This window comes from Hippocampus zosterae, chromosome 10, assembly GCF_025434085.1.
Source record: "Hippocampus zosterae strain Florida chromosome 10, ASM2543408v3, whole genome shotgun sequence".
NCBI classification, from domain to species: Eukaryota; Metazoa; Chordata; class Actinopteri; order Syngnathiformes; family Syngnathidae; genus Hippocampus; species Hippocampus zosterae.
In genome coordinates, this window is record NC_067460.1 from 3403003 (window position 1) to 3420646 (window position 17644).

A 17644-nucleotide genomic window follows, 5' to 3' on the forward strand; every position below is an offset into this window, starting at 1 on the left:
GTATCGGATCGCATTGATTTGAACTTAATGTGTATCGAATCGTATCGCATCGTGACAACGGTGAAACGTATCGCATCGTATCGCCAGAAAATTCCATGTATCGTTTAAGTATCGCATCGCTGGCAGTGGATCGTGATGTGTATCGAATCGTCCTCAGTGCTGAGATTCACATCCCTAATTTAGACACTAAATGGGAGTAGCAGTCTACGAGACATCTCTCACGAGTCAACAAGGCATCACTCCGTGCACATATTAACCTAAGTTTAATAGTTTACTAAAATAGTGACAATCAACAGAAAAAGGAAAGTTGACTGCAAGGGACGACGATTCAAGGATGGATGGAAATTGGACTATTTCTTCACTGAAATACACAACAACTGTGTCTGCCTCATTTGCCAAGCGACATTACCAAACAAGACACGCTGACATGTACGACATGATTACCATCTCCATCCTGAAAAGGGCCTGGCAGCGGATGTACTTTCTGAGGCTGCTGAGGAAGCATGGCCTTCCACGGGAGGTGCTACGACAGTTCTACACGGCAGTCAGCGAATCAATCCTGTGTCTTCCATCACGGTTTGGTTTGGGGCCGCCACAAAAAAGGACAAAATCCGACTTCAACGGACAGTTAGGACGGTGGAAAAAATCGTTGGCACCGCCCTACCCACTCTTGAGGACTTGCACACTGCAAGAATTAAGACAAGGGCACGGAAAATCCTCCTGGATCCCCCGCACCCTGCCCACCACCTTTTCCAGCTATTCCCCTCAGGCAGATGCTACAGATCCATGCGCACCAAATCCAGTAGACACTTAAACAGCTTCTTCCCTCTAGCCATTAACTCCTTAAACAGTCACTGACGTAGTCACTCTTCATGTACTACAAAATGGTACTACAAAACTACTGGTTACTCTAAAATGGTTCAATGATTTTGTTGTTTATGATGATACTAATGCAGCGTGTTATACCGGATACAAATTCCTTGTGTGTTCTACATACTTGGCAATATAGATGATTCTGGTTCTGATTCTGATTACAGGCAAGTAACGCATCGAGAAATTGAAGCAGTTTGAAGCTCGTTTAATCTCACAGCAGCAGTATTTTGCAAGAGCTCGAGAGTCAAACGAGAACACCACAGCGGCGAGTTACGCGGTAGCAACGCTGATCGCAAAACGTTCCCAACCTTTCAACGGAGGTGAATTTATCAAAGACTGCATGATGACGATGGTGAAGAAAATATGCCCTGAGAAGCAGCAAGAGTTTGCCAAAGTCTGTCTGACACGTAACACTGTGGCACGCAGGATTGAAGTACTCTCAGCGGACATCAAACGACAAATGGGAGACAGAGGAAAAAAGTTTGATTTTTTTCTTCGCTGGCTTGCGACGAAAGCACAGACGCCTTGGACACTGTTACTTGTTTTTCGAGGGGAGTGGACAATGAAATGAACGTGACTGAAGAACTACTGGACCTCCATAGCCTGAAAACCCAAACAAGAGGAATGGACATATTCTCTTCTGTTTGCGCTGCCGTGAATGACATGAAACTCCCGTGGAATAAAATTTCTGGGATTATTACTGATGGTGCACCATCCATGACCGGCGATCGAAGTGGACTAGCAACACTAATAAGTAACAAAGTAAGTGAAGAACCGGAGTCGGCACCAGCAACTTTCTCTCGTCAACTTTTACCGACAGCTGAATAAGGACAGGTTCCGAGAGATTGGAGCGTTTGCTAAGAAAATGCTGAGCTTGCTTGGGTCGACGTATTTGTGTGAGAAGACATTCTCGGTTATGAACATAAATAAAAGCTGTGTGAGGACACAGCTAACGGACGATCACCTGCGAGACATTTTGCACATCAATACCACTGCTTTTGAGCCAGACCTGCCCTTTGTGCTTCAATCTAGATCTCAATATCACCCGTCACATTAAGATCATTTGTCAGCTGGCAGTAAGTCTCTGAATAAATGTTTGTTAAGATCTACATCTGTCCTAAATTTCATTCCAGAGTAAAATTTAAAAAAATTCAATCAACATTTATATTGACTGATATGTCGTATTTCAAATAATCCCTGCAGTTGTGGATATGTGTATTGCTTGTTCATTTCCCTGTTGTTCGAGTCAAAGGTTTTGTGACTATTGAAAAGTCATGGTGATGTTTCAAATGTTGCAATTTGCACTCAGGAGACTTCTGTTTAAGAAAAAGTCAAGTGAATAATCGGTTGCATGTGATATACCTGTCTCAAATGAACCAAAGGAAATTCTTAAGATTGTTGAAATTAAAATAAAAATGGAAATGTGAAACACAGACTTAGTAAAATTTGTTGAACAATATTGTTGTTCACTGTAAAGAATGTCAGCCAAGGTCGGCCCCCCAACATTTTACCACATAAAATCTGGCCCCCTTGGCAAAAAGTTTGGACACCCTAGATTCTAGGGTGTACCCAGCAGTTTTTCATCAATGGATGCTACAGCTTCTTGTTGACTTTGAAATTTAGCTTGTAGCCGACGTGTGCACATTTTGAGCATGACGTTTCTGATCCACTGTTTAAAGGACACTTTGATTCTCTCCTCTTTCATCTCAAACTGCTTCAAACTAAAAAGCGTGTGATGGAAAAGTGGTTAGGACTGCACGATTGTTTTATGTTATGTGTTGTGTTTATTGTTTTAATTTATGTTAACTGCTTTGTTAAGCGCTTTGTTACAGCTGCTGCTGTTGTGAAAGCGCTATATAAATCAGCATGGATTGTATTGTATTGTATTGTATTGTATTGTATTGTATTGAGCAGGGAAGGGTGGGGGTGGGGGGACAGGAGCAGAAAGCAAAAGCGTCCGCCTTCGTCGAGAGCAAAGCAAGATGTCTGGTGATTCTTGTGCATACTGAAGGATTTTTGTTTCCATTTGCATTGCTTCCATGCTGGATGGTGACTTGTCATCAGGAGTTGAATCGATGCCTTGTTTTTGAAAGTTTCGTAGATTTGTGTCTTTCCGACTCAAAGCATCCTGGATGCTTTTTACTCGCTCCGCTCCAGTCATTACAATTCTTCTACGTTTCGATGCCATGATCTACAGGCCGTAAGTGAAGAAAGTTAAAATCTTTCGCAATTACAGTAAAACACACGCCAATAAAAAGTCATTTACACGTCGCACATTTTGAATCTGATGAATAAAACGGTGAAGCGAACACGTTTTTTCCGTTGTGTCGAATGGGTACTGCTTTTTAAGCTAGTGCCGTGATCTACAGGGACATAAGTGAATACAGTTAAAATCATTCACAACTACAACAAAACGCACGCCAATAAAAACTCATTTACATGTCGCCGATTCGGATCTGATAATAGAAAAAGGCGAAGTGAAAATGTGGCGTCGTTGTGTCATTCCGTTGCATCGGGTGGCCGTTGCGTGTATTTGAGCTGCCGCGGATGCAAGCTGGATGCTGGCCTGTGTGTGTGTTTTTTCCAAGGGACGTTGGCTATTGTTAGTTGGGGGATCAGGAAATGATCTGCACTAACCGACAATGTATCCAGTTCCTGTATTATTTAATAAAAACATGAAGTAAGAGCATTATGAAATACAATGTAAATAATTCATCAGTTTTGTTCCCCCTGTGTGTGTGTGTGGGGGGGGGTGTTAGTGCGCTCTGCTCAGCGCAAAGGCTCACGTGGGGCAATTTTTTTTTATATACAGCAGTGGCGGGCCGTACATTTCAACCTTGGCCTTCAGTGACGTCACATACAGTACATGACAACAATACAGTATAGGCTCGTCAAGCAGCACTTAATTTCAGGAGCATTTAAAACAATCATCAAGTATGCATTTACAATTAAGAGCAGGAAACTAAAATTATAGATATTGTCAAAAATAGAAAGATGATTTAAAAATACGAAATAAAATGCCACCCAAATTATGCTGTGTGATCTTTAACAAATCTGTCCAATAAATTGCACAATGTCGAAGTTTCATATAAGACACCAATCAAACAATAACAAAACATACCTATTCTTTGAAAATCAAGTTAACAGATCATTTGCATTTTGAGAATAGGCTATACAACAGCAAATAACTGAGGATGTTGAGCAGCTGAGATTGAACGAACTTTAGTGCACGAAGGTGACTACAATGCACCATTATAAATTGCAGGTGAGCAGATTTATTTGATACATTTTTTTATCTTTGTCATTTTATTTCGTTACCATTAATTTAATACTTACAAAATAAAATGACAAGAAGAAATGTAAAATAGTATTCATTTACTCACCAATGTAGAGCCTGTTCACTGAGCTGCACATCTATGCGAGTGTCCCCAAACGTTTTTAAACTTAGTTTGTGAGATGTTTCCTTGCTGCCTTGGAAAAACAACTTAAATGGGTAAACCCAGTGTGACTCAAAACAGCAATTCGGTCCGTTGCAAGCAATCGGCATTCCCAGCAGTACAACTTGCAGCATTTCTCAGAGACTGTGAGCCACGGATACAGTTCATAATTGCTCGTCTGAAAATGTCCCTTGCTGGGACAGGCTAGCTCGCGCAGGAGTTGGGTGACCTCTTCGCACAATATCCAGCTTTTCGTGGAAGGTTCGTCTTGAAAATTGTGTGGAAAGTAGTTCTGCAACCGGATCAACGTCTTCTTCTTCGGCCATTTTGGGTTAAAATGCAGTGATAGCTCCCTCTAGCAGGCGCAAATCCAATCACCGAACGCGCACGGCCAGTCTCGACGTAAGCCCTTCTAGCTGGCCCCGGTGCGCAGAATCGTGATTGATTGGCTATTGCAACCCTACTGTGCCCGTTCATTTTCAATGCACAGGGGCTCTGTTTAATCTGAAGGCCCCGAGCAAGTTTAATTTACCTGGCAACACAAGCTATCTGAAATATGATTGGTTAAAATCTCTACCATAATAAATAAGTTATTTATCGAGTGGCTTTCAATGTTATTTTAAATAACATTGAAAGCCACTCGATAAATAACTTAGTGGACTAAGTGGAAATAACATGACGTAAAGAATACAGAGAATAATTTTGTTTACATATTTATGAAAAGAAATTAACATGAATTATATTTATGTTATTGTATGAATATTTAGGCGAGCAGAGAAGGACGTGCTGGCCCTGAGGATCCGCCACTGATATACAGTGTATGTTAATTGGTCGCTACGTCGCGGATTTTCATTTATCGCGGGTTGTTTTGGTCCCCATTAACTGCGATAAACGAGGGATAACCGTAATATCGTAGTCAAAATACGTGTCAGTGAAAATGTCAAAACCAGCGGTTCTTAATTGTAATCTTTTGTTTTTCAAGATATTGAAAAATAACCCGCATTTATTAACTCAACTCAACTCAACTGTATTTATAGAGCACGTTCGAACAGCCATCGCTGCATACAAAGTGCTGTACATGGAGCAATTTAACATATACAACAAACAGTAAAGCAACTCGGTAATTAAGACGGTAGAAAGCACCGAACAGTATAACCAAGAACAAATCTAAGTCATGCTGAGTCAAATGCCAAAGAATACAAGTGAGTTTTGAGGAGGGTTTTGAAGATGGGCAGCGAGGAGGCTTGCCGAATGTTCAGTGGGAGGTCATTCCAGAGAGAGGAACCAGCAACAGAATAGGCTCGATCCCCTCTGACCCTCAGTTTAGTTCTTGGTACTTCTAATAATGTCTGTTCCACAGACCTGAGGCGCCGGGCAGGTGTGTATGGGCAGATGAGCTCATTTCGAGATTTGAAAACAAATAAGAGGATCTTGAAAATAACTCTAAAATGTATGGGCAGCAAGTGAAGGGATGCCAGAGTCGGAGTTATGTCCTCCCTCTTACGAGTACAAGTCAAGAGGCGAGCAGCGGCATTCTGGACCAGCTGAAGGCGCTTAATGGAGGACTCGCTGACTCCAAAGTAAAGGGCATTGCAGTAATCGAGCCGGGATGTGACAAAGGCATGAATTACTGTCAGAAATAAAGTAAATATAATTTCAAGAGATAAGTATACTTTTTTTTTTTTATTGTATGACGTACTATCACGACAGTCACACGTTGAATACTAAGCGAACTAAATGTCCCACAGCACTGATTGGACAAGCAATGTCATGTGATCATCTGCAGCCAGTGATGGCCAAGTGGGCGTGTCATAACTAATTGACATGTTGAGTCACGTGTGACTTACCCTCCATGGCAGAGGCTCCGTTGAACCCCTGAGACCGATTCATTGAACTCACACAAATTCCTTTGGCAAACAGTGTCGTGAAAATTGTTTCCTGTCAGCAGATAGAAAGAGGTCACTTGTGTTGGAGTTAGATATATAAAGCTTGTTAACAGAAAGATGAAATGATCCACTCATGGCCTCTGAGACACTTATGGCCTCATAGTGAACATAGCTCGCTGTGTCTGAGTGAAAATTTTGTTATATTCGTGAGCTGTCACCTTACCATGGTGGTGGGGTTTGTGTGTCCCAATGATGCTAGGAGCTAAATTGTCTGGGGATTTCTGGCCCAGGCAGGGTCACCCATGGCAAACAGATCCTAGGTGAGGGACTAGACAAAGCAGGGCTCACAGACTCCTGACATACGGAGCCCGGACGCTGGTCACCTCTCTCGAGCCAAGCTTAGAGGTGGGGCTCACTGGCGAGCACCTGATGGCTGGTACATGGGGCCCAGCCGGGCTCAGTCCAAAGAGGCAGCGTGGAGCTCCCTTCTCATGGGCTCATCACCTATGCGAGGTGCTAAAGGTCGGTGCGAAGTGACTCAACGGCAGGGACCTTGTTGGTCCAATCCCCGGCTACAGAAGCTAGCTCTAGGGACATGTAATGTCACATCTCTTGCAGCGAAGGAGCCCGAGCTGGTGTGTGAAGCAGCCTCCCCACACAGCCTGGGCTCTGGTCCCAGTTCTATTGAGAGGGGTTGGACTATCTTCCATTTTGGAGCTGCCCACATTGAGAAGCGCAGAGCAAGTGTGGGTATACTCATTGCCCCCAAACTCAGTGCCTGTACATTGGGGATCACGCTGGTGGACGAGAGGGTAGCCTCCCTCCGCCTTCGGGTGGAGGGATGGGTCCTAACTGTTGTTTGCACAAAACAGCAGCTCAGTGTACACACCCTTTTTGGAGTCCTTGGAGGGTGGGCTGGAGAGTGCTCCCTCTGGGGACCCCCTCGTTCAGTTGGGAGAGTCCAGTGCTCACTTGGGCAATGATAGTGAGACCTGAAAGGGGGTGATTGGAGGAACCCCTCCACCCCACCCCCGCCCATCAGAACTTTTGTGATTGGACTTATGTGCTCGTCACGGATAGTCCATAATGAACGCTATGCTTAAACATGGGAATGTCCAACAGATCACCCTTGGCCACAGTTCAATGACTGACTTTGTGGTCGTATCATCGGATTTGTTTTGGACACTCGGGAGATGTCTTGCAGAGCTGTCAACTGATCACCACTTGGTGGTGAGTTGGCACCGATGGTAGGGGAAGATGCCAGTCCAACCTGGCAGCCCCAAATGTATTGTGAGGGTTTGTTGGGAGCATCTGGTAGAATCCCCTGGGTGAAGGAGTTTCTCATCAAATATCCACTGAGCATTTCCCACATCCCGGGAGATAGGGTGGGGGCGGGGGACATGTTCCAAGTGGTCCATGTTCCAGGTCTCTGATGTTGAGGTGGCCGATCGGAGTTGTAGTAGTCAGTGGTTGGTGCCTGTCATGGCGGCAACACCCGAAATCGCTTGTTGACAGCAGCAGTTAGGTATGCTGTCAAACTGAAGAAGGAGTCCTATCAGGCCTGTGAGACTCCAGGGGCATCTGACGGATACTGACTGCCTAAGCAGAACACAGCTTCAGCAAAGCAAGAGTCTGGGGAGTCTGAGGTGGGGTCTTCAATCTCTGGGGTTGACGTCACCAAGGTGGTTAAAAAGTTCCTCGATGGCAAGGCTCCTCGGGGCTGGATGAGTTCCGCCCCAGGAATGGATGGGTTCCGCCTTGGAGTTCCTCAAGGCTCTGGATGTTGTGGGGCTGTGCAGGTTGACACGCCTCTGCAACATTGCATGGTCATCAGTGAGAGTGCCTCTGGATTGGCAGACAGAGGTGGTGGGCACTCTGTTTAAGGAGAGGGAACTGAGGGTGTATTCCGAAGCATCACATTCGTCAGTCTCCCTGGTCAGGTCTATTCAGATGTGCTGGAGAAGAGGGTCCATAGGGAAATCGGGTCTCAGATTCAGGAGGAGCGATGTGGTTTTCATCATGGCTGCGAAAATTGACCAGTTCTACACCCTTGCAGGTCCTTGAAGGTGCATGGGAGTTCATCCAACCCATTTGTATGTGATTTGTGGACTTGGAGAAAGCATTTGACAATGTCCTTCTGGGAGTTCTGTGGGGAATGCTTCAGGTGTATGGGGTATCGAACTACCTGATACGGGCTGTTCTACACCCTTGCAGGTCCTCGAAGGTGCATGGGAGTTCATCCAACCCATCTGTATGTGATTTGTCGACTTGGAGAAAGCATTCGACGATGTCCTTCTGGGAGTTCTGTGGGGGATGCTTCAGGTGTATGGGGTATCGAACTACCTGATACGGGCTGTTCTACACCCTTGCAGGTCCTCGAAGGTGCATGGGAGTTCATCCAACCCATCTGTATGTGATTTGTGGACTTGGAGAAAGCATTCGGGCTGTTTGGTCCCCATACCAGCGATGCGAGTTTGATTTGCATTATTGCCGGCAGTAAGTCGTATTCATTTGCAGTGAAGGTTACCCTTTGTCACCGATTCTGTTCATAGGCTTTATGGTTCTCTCCTGAGTGCAAAGTGGTTGGAATGAAAACCAGCACCTCCAAATCTGAAACAATGGTCCTCAGTTGTAAAAGGGTGGAATGCCCTCTCCTGGTCGGGGATGAGATCTTACTCAAGTTTAAGTATCTTGGGGTCTTTGTGAGTGAGCGTGAGATCGACAGGCGGATCGGTTCAGCATCTGTTGTGATGCAGATTTTGTATCAGTCTGTTGTGGTGAGAGGCAAAGCTCTCAACTTACCGGTCGATCCACGTTCCTACACTCACTTATGGTCACAATCTATGGGGCGTGACCGAAAGAACAAGATCCCGGTGCAAATGACCGAAATGAGTTTCCTTCGCATGGTGCCCGGCCTTTCCTTTATAGATAAGGCGAGAAGCTCGGTCATCTGGGAAGGGCTCAGAGTCAAGCCGCTACTCCTCCACATTGAGAGGAGCCATAGGAGGTGGCTCGGGCATTTGATTTGGATGCCTCCTGGATGCCTGCTTATTGAGGTGTTCTGGGCATATCCCTCCGGCAACAGGCCCTGGGGATTTTATTTTAAATGCCATGAGATCTTAATGAAAGCAATTTAGTTGGATACGTGGGGTGGCCTAGTGTGCCCAAGAACTAATCTAGTTGTGAGATTATCTTCACATTGTAACTCAATTTAACCCTGGAGAACCCAAGAACCGTTTTCTCTTTTGGAAAATGATGAATTTTACATTGAATGCCTGCAATATGTTCACTGAACACCAAAATATGTTTTCTCAAATATTTAATGCTTTAATCCTAATTTAGGATGAGGGCCAAATTTGACCTTTTGGGATTTAAGGGTAGCATTTGAGTAGCAGAATTTATAGGGGTCAAATTTGAACTGGTTGCCTTAACACTTAGAGGTTATTTAAAAAATATATATTTTAAATCCAAAGCACTGATGTCCATGCATTCGTTGTTCAATGTGTATTTGTTAAGATTACCGTAATGCACAGTATTGACAAGCGCTGTGGCTGGCTTGACTTTGTCGGTCTGTGTGGAGGCTGGCCTGACCTCAATGCTTACACCACTCCCGCAACTTGTAAGTAAATAATAACCGTGTTCCCGTCATGAATCACCCCCAGCTATTACTATTTGAACACATATTACCAACATCATCAGCTAAATTTCTCACCAAGAATAAAAAAATTTAAGTAAATTTAAAAATTCCCTGTTGACGTCATGAATCATCGTAAAAAATACAAATGTTTGCATGTGTGTATGAGTTGAGAGAAATGAAGCTAACTCATCTTTTTTACCATTCAGTTGAACCAAACAGTGGTCCTGAAAAGGTTTGAAAAAGAAACAATCAAACTAATTCCCCCATCAGAGGAAAGTTAGGAAACAATGTGAAAACAGCTTCCGTTTTGCAATGAAGCAATTGTTTGAAATGGAATCTGTCTCCGTCCGTCTGAGAGGTGCTGCCTTCAGGAACCGTTCAAAAACTGCCATTGTTTCAGTTCTTGTGCTTTTGGTTTCAATTGTAGGTGCTCAGGCTTCATATTATATAAATATGAAACAACAATAGGACAGAAAAGACCAGACAAATGTGTCAATAATGTAAAGTATATAGTTGATATTTGTATTTGAGTTAAAAAAAAACACATTTGGTTTTGAGTAATTCAAAAGAAATTAAAACGATTCAAATATCATTACTTTAATATTATGGTACTTGGATTACGTTACTACATCCATTTTAAGACAAGTAACTAGTAACTGTATCAGAGAATACACTTTTAAAGTACAGTAACCCTCCCGACCATGATCACCACTTGATCAACTTAGGAAAACACATGTACTCAAGGCTAGATGCACTTAATCTAGGTGAAAACAAGTGAGCAACTGTATGAATAGATATTATTTTACACTATTGAATTATTCAATGCATGATCTCCATAAATCAGTCTAACCACATTAGCAGCAGAGCATGTTGTACTTACGTCAGAGTGAAATGAAATGTGCATGTGATTAACCTTGACGACATCCTCCTCGTGTTTATATGTATGTTAATTGTGTATGTATGTGCAAGGGTAACGAGATACTGTAATGCAAATGCTGGCAGGAGCATAACCTGTGAATGTCGACAGTGTGTTCCCTAGTTTAACTGGGCTTTGCCACATGTGCGACCATATATGTCAGTGCGTACGTGACACGCTTCAAAAATTACTGATGAGGGCGATTGACCTTTGTAGGGCACCTATTAGGCAATGGCAAAAGGCTGTTCGGGTGCTAAGAGTATTTCATTTTGTTAAGTGTTCCTTTGGAAAATGAAGAATCCTAAATGCACTCCACTGTAAGGATGAACGAAACGCTAGCTCGTTAGCACGGAAGCTAACCGCGGACGTTAGCACGGAAGCTAACTGCGAAAAGTCGCTACGCAGCTGGAACCCACGACCAGAGACCAACCAAACAAACGCCAGCGAGCGTGAGGGAGCCGGTAAACCCACTTGCCACGTTAGAAACACCCAGCAGCAAGCCTACTGGACACATCACAAACTAGCATACAACCGGCTAGCAACGAGACCCGACAAAATGCCACCCAAACAGAAGCAAGACACAAAGTAGGAAGAGGATTCCCTGACCCTCACTCAAGTAAATGAATTACTCCAGCAACAAAAAGAACTTTTTACGGCGCTCTTGCAACAACAACAGGAAAATTTCAAAGGATTTGTCAAGATGATAATAGACTCAACAAACTCACGACTTGACACTTTTACCAGGGAAGTCCAAGAAATAAAAACCAGCATCAACTTTACCCAAAAAGAGGTCGACGACATTAAAAAAAATCTAATCTGTCAAACTGGCCATTCCAAAGACATGCAAACGGAATTCTACAAAGTATGTGACGGCATGCTTGTATTAACGGACAAGGTGGACTACTTGGAAGGACAGTCAAGAAGAAACAACTTAGTAATTGATGGAATTGAGGAAAAACCGGGAGAAACGTGGACTGAAACAGAGGAAAAAGTTCAAAAAATCCTTAAGGAGAAACTGCTGATACAGGGGCAAATTGAGGTGGAGAGAGCTCACCGCACAGGAAAACAAGACCCTGGAAGACCTCGACCAAGGCCAGTTGTGGTGAAATTTCTAAGATACAAGGACAGATCAAGGATCCTACAAAAAGCAAAATATTTAAAAGGCTCCAACATCTACATTAACGAAGACTTTACAGATGCCGTACGACAAAAAAGAAAAGAGCTCCTCCCAAAATTAAAAGCTGCACGTGACAGAGGGGAAACTGCCTACTTAAGACATAACAAACTGATTGTCCACCCCCGCACCAGTACTCCAACACAACAGGCTCGAGTTCAACACCATCAAGCAGCATACTGAGAATTTTTCACCACCCGACAATAAAAACTCTGAGCCTACTGAAGCAGGAAATTCACATACCAAAAAACATGGACTTCGAATCCTTTGATGACCCTTCCAACCCTTTGATGACCTCCAACCCTACTGACCACAAGACGTTTGACCCTGAGAACAACTTGGACCCGGACAATAACTTTTTCAAGACCGACCGACCGCGAGGCAGCCAGCGACGACCGACCGTGAGGGAGCCAGTGATGACCGCGAGGAAGCCAGCGACGACTGCAGGGAAGCCAGCGACCGTGAGGAAGCCTGGAGACAACCAGCCTGCGACCACCGTGAGGGAGCCAACGACGACCGCAAGGGAGCCAGAGACGACCGAGAGGAAACCAGCGACGACTGCAGGGGAGCCAGTGACCGCGAGGGAGCCGGGAGACGGCGAGCCTGAGGCAGCCGGGAGACAACCAGCCAGCGCGCGTGAGAGAGCCGGGAGGCAGCCAGCCGGCGAGCGTGAGGGAGTCGGCGACGACCGCAAGGGAGCCAGTGACCACGAGGGACCCAGTGATGATGGCGAGAGAGCGAGCGACGGCAGCGAGGGAACCAACGACGGCCGTGAGGGAGCCATCGACGACCGTGTGGGAGCGGGAAATTCACATCCCAAAAACATGAACTTCCAACCCTTTGAAGATATTGACTATAAGCCATTCGATCCCGAGAACAATTTGGACCCAGACAATAACTTCTTCAACAACAAACAAAGGGTAACAAACTCTGACTATTACCTGGATAAACAATTCAACACTAATATAAAATTGGAAAATGCACTTTCGGTAATACACTTAAACAGTAGAAGTCTCTATAAAAACGTCACAAAAATTAAAGAATACCTGACTAAATTCAATAAATTTAAAATAATTGCCATATCAGAAACTTGGCTTGATGAAGATAAAACAACTGAAATGGAAATAAAAGGTTATGAAATGTTTGCAACTAATAGAGAAAACAAAAAAGGAGGGGGGGTTGCAATATATGTAGACAAAGCACTTAAATGCAGTAAAATCGAGAGATTGACAAACACAATAAAAAACCTAATGGAATGTCTAACCATTGAAATACACAATAAAAAGGCATCAAATGTCATTATAAGTTGCATCTATAGGACACCGGGAACATGTATTGACACATTCAATAAAAAAACTAACAGATATGCTCAGTTACTACAACGATAAGAAAACACGAATAATATGTGGTGACCTTAACATTGACTTATTAAACCCAAATAGACACAAAAAAACAACTGACTTCATAAATACTATGTACAGCAACAGCTTTTTCCCAGTAATCCTGAAACCTAGCCGAATAACAGTTGACACGGCCACATTAATAGATAACATATTTATAAATAAGATTGATCATAAAATGGAAAGTGGACTTCTCATTAATGACATAAGTGACCACCTGCCTGTTTTTGCAGTTTTTCATAATTATTTCGATAGAAAAGCTAAATCAACAACTCGTATAACAGAAATAAGGCTAAGAACCCAACGTTCCATCGATGCCTTTAAGCAAGACCTAGAAAAACAAAACTGGACCGAGGTCTACTCAAACGAAGACCCAAATACAGCGTTTGAAGTATTTCAGTCTACCATAATCTCCTTATATGATAAACATTTTCCATTAACTAAAGTCTCCAAAAAGTATAAAGACCCAAGTAAGCCATGGATAACGAAAGGCATATAAAACACATGTAAAAAGAAAAACAATGTATATAAATTGTTTTTAAAATTCAGAACTGAAGAAGCAGAAAAAAATATAAGACCTATAAAAATAAACTAGTAAATATTATAAGAACCAGTAAAAGAGATCATTATCATGCACTATTAGAGCAGAATAAAAGGTAACACACAAGAAATATGGAAAATACTTAACCAAGTAATCAGAAATAGTCCTAAAAAAATGGATTATCCAGAGTATTTTATCAAAGGCAAAAATACTATTTTGGAAAAAACTGCAGAAATAGCAACTGAATTTAATGAGTATTTTGTCAACATCGGCAGTAACCTAGCAAAACAAATTCCTGATCCAACAGACCTGTTTGAAGTAGATAAATACGTAGAAAAAAACTCCTCCACGATGTTCCTTACTGCAGTAAAACAAGAAGAAGTATCAAATATTATAAAAACTTTTAAAAATAAAAAGTCAACTGATTGCTTTAATATTGATATGACAATAATCAAGCAGATTATAGAATATGTAGTGCTGCCTTTCACGCACATATGCAACCTGTCATTCAAAGCTGGTATCTTTCCATCAAAAATGAAAATTGCTAAAGTTATTCCAATCTATAAAAGTGGAGAAAAACATCTGTTTACAAATTATAGACCAATATCACTACTACCACAATTTTCAAAAATATTAGAAAAACTATTTTCTCGCAGACTTGATAGTTTTATACAAAAGCATGCGCTGTTAAGTGAGAATCAATATGGCTTCAGGGAAAAACGGACCACCTCAATGGCAGTTATGGAGTTTGTGGAAGCAATAGCCACTAATATAGACAACAAAGAATTTACTGTTGGGGTTTTCCTAGATCTAAAAAAAGCTTTTGACACAATAGATCACAGTATATTATTGAAAAAACTAGAAAGATATGGCATTAGAGGTGTAGCTTATAAATGGATAAAAAGTTATTTAGAAAACAGATATCAGTACGTACAACTCAACAATAAAAAAACGAATCAACTGAAAATCACTCACAGGGTTCCTCAGGGGCCAGTGCTTGGTCCAAAACTATTCATCTTATATATAAATGATATCTGCAAGGTCTCAAAACTATTTAAATGTGTCCTATTTGCTGATGATACAACTTTCTACTGTTCTGGAATAAATCTGAAACAGCTCCTGACAACCGTAGAAAACGAATTAAACAAATTAAAAAACTGGTTCGACAGAAATAAATTGTCACTTAACCTGAAAAAATCGAAGTCAATTGTTTTTGGCACAAGACCAATCAAACACCAAGCTAAAATTATGGTAAACTCAATTGAAATAGAAAGAGCGTATGAAACCAAGTTTCTCGGATTAGTAATAGACTCAAAACTATGTTGGAAACCACATATCGATAACGTAAAAAGAAAAATAGCCAAGACCGTAGGGATCCTCTACAAAACCAAGGAAGTGCTAAATAAGAGATCGTTGTACACATTATACACTTCATTATTATTACCATACATGACCTACTGTGTGGAAATATGGGGAAATGCCTGCAAAACAAACACACTCCCTATTCTCAAACTACAAAAAAAAGCAATTCGAATTATTAATAGATCAAAATATACGGAACCCACAAATCCACTATTTATCAAATTAAATACGATGAAATTTTATGACCTGGTTGACTTTAAAATCGCCCGATAAATGTACAAAGCACACAATAACCTGCTCTGCCAAAACATTCAGAAGTTTTTTGAAATTCGAGAAAGCAACTATGAATTAAGAGGTACCAACTTATTCAAAAAACTCAAAACAAGAACAAACATCAAGCAAAGAAGTGTATATAGCAAAGGTGTTAATCTGTGGAATAATCTCGAAACGGACCTAAAAATGAGTAAATCGCTTGCTGAGTTCAAAAACAAATTCAAAAAAATAGTACAAACAACCTACACCAATCAGAGTTAAAATGATAAATTCTAAACATTAAATATAATGATAAATCAGAACTAAGTTGATAAATAGAGAAAGGTATTGCAATATCCATTATGAATACAAGAGGAAATTGACACAATAGTGCCAGGGTGAGGATGTATATAATCCCGATACAAACCAAAAGTTGTGAAAATATCACGGTTAAGGGTAAAGTATGAGTCTTAATGGAGACTTCTTCTTACTTTTTCTTTTCTGATTGATATAAAAATGATTTAGTAGATATAAACACATAACGGGGTAGGACTAGATAAGTTTTTTTACTTCATCCTACTCCCTTGAACATAATAACTGTGTTGAATGAAGACTGATTTCTTTCTTTTTACTTTTTTATCTACCTTATATTCTGTCAAATTATTACTGTATATGTTTTATGTTCAATAAACAAACAAACAAACAAAGGGGAACCAGAAAATATTGAAACAAGACATCCACACAAAGGTAGATAGTGTCCATTGCCTGTAGATGGCTGTTGTAGCTCCAATCAATCCAGATATGAAAAAGAAAGAAAATAAGATATACTTTCACAACTTCGCCTTCTGAACCTGCAATATCCTGTCTGCTGGCCTGAATTTGTTTCATCTATCAAGAGGGAAGGATGCAGTCTGATGTGACCAGATGTACTGTGCCCTCAATAGGATCATTTCCGCTAAAAACAACAAGTCAAGTCATGTTTGTTATTTACAAAGAATCCCCAAAAGGTAGGATATTGGTACTGAATGTGTGTGTGTCTGTTTCACACAGTAAGCAACAATTCCAAAACGACACAATTTCAAGTATAACAACCTTCGTGCCAGCATCTGCTATGATGTATAACATACTTTATGGATAGTGGCCTTTTTCAAGAATGTGAAACCATACACCCAGTAAGAGGGGGCACATTAAATATATGAAGCGACTTGATTACAGAAGTCATAACTGGGGATCTTCGCTTGTGGCAGTGCAGTAAGCCTGGATTGAAAACAAGCTTTAACAAGCTTTCTCTTGTTAAAGCTTCATTTGAGCCGCAGCATTCTGGACATCTGGAGATTGCTTTGAGATTTGTTGCAGCAGTGTGAGAAAAAACAATTAGTTTAGAGGTCACAAAAGCATGAACTAGTTACAGACAGTACATTTGGGATTTCTGCAGTGTTACGTGGATGAAAAAAAGCATTGTCCTTTTCAGGTACTGGGAGTTGAAGGAAATGCCTGATTATTTCAAAGGCAGCTGAAATGTTCCGAGAAAAGTACTAACTTATTATAGATACAACTGATTCAATGTAAACTAAAAGGGTGAGTAAATGGTTCTTCTTATCAAAGTTTGGTGAACACATTTTTCATTTTCATTGATAAATGAAGTTGGATGCGATCTGATTTCTACTCGACACTTGGCAAAGCAATTTTTCCTGACATGAATTAAATGGATGTGATGGTCAGAAACTGCACTATTGTTAACAGTACCGATTTGGAGCGCTTGTTGAATGCATTTGGAAGCTCTAAAGCAAAGGACAATTGATTTATTTATCATCTCTCGTGAGTGAGTTGAACTGAGGATGGAGCCAACAGAGACCAAATTTGTTTCTGCAACCGGATCCCATATGATCCAAGGGTCCCAAACGTGGTAAAAAAAAAAAAAGTCACGAGGTTAGAATTGTCAGAATTACAAGCAGATATCATGAGCAATAGCTTTTATTATATTTTATTATAATTTTTTGCAGTGAATACAAAATAAGAAATGAAAAAGAAATGACTTTGTACAGTCTCGGCAGACAACATACTTATTTTAACGCGGCCTTGAAAAACCAACAAATCACAAATGAAATTCAGTCAAAACGATTTCAAATTACACAAATGCAAAAGTTCACCTGTTATGATACATTG

At 41.4% G+C, this 17644-nt stretch overlaps 1 protein-coding gene across 1 annotated transcript in view; it reads right to left on the minus strand.

The window, feature by feature from the left end:
* Positions 1-17446: 17446 nt before the first annotated feature.
* Positions 17447-17644, minus strand: part of fat3a (FAT atypical cadherin 3a) — a 220235-nt gene continuing 220037 nt past the window's right edge. The window contains 1 exon segment of the mRNA XM_052078759.1: positions 17447-17644. This exon segment is cut by the window's right edge and continues 439 nt beyond it. The gene's annotated coding sequence lies outside the window, so the exon portion shown is untranslated.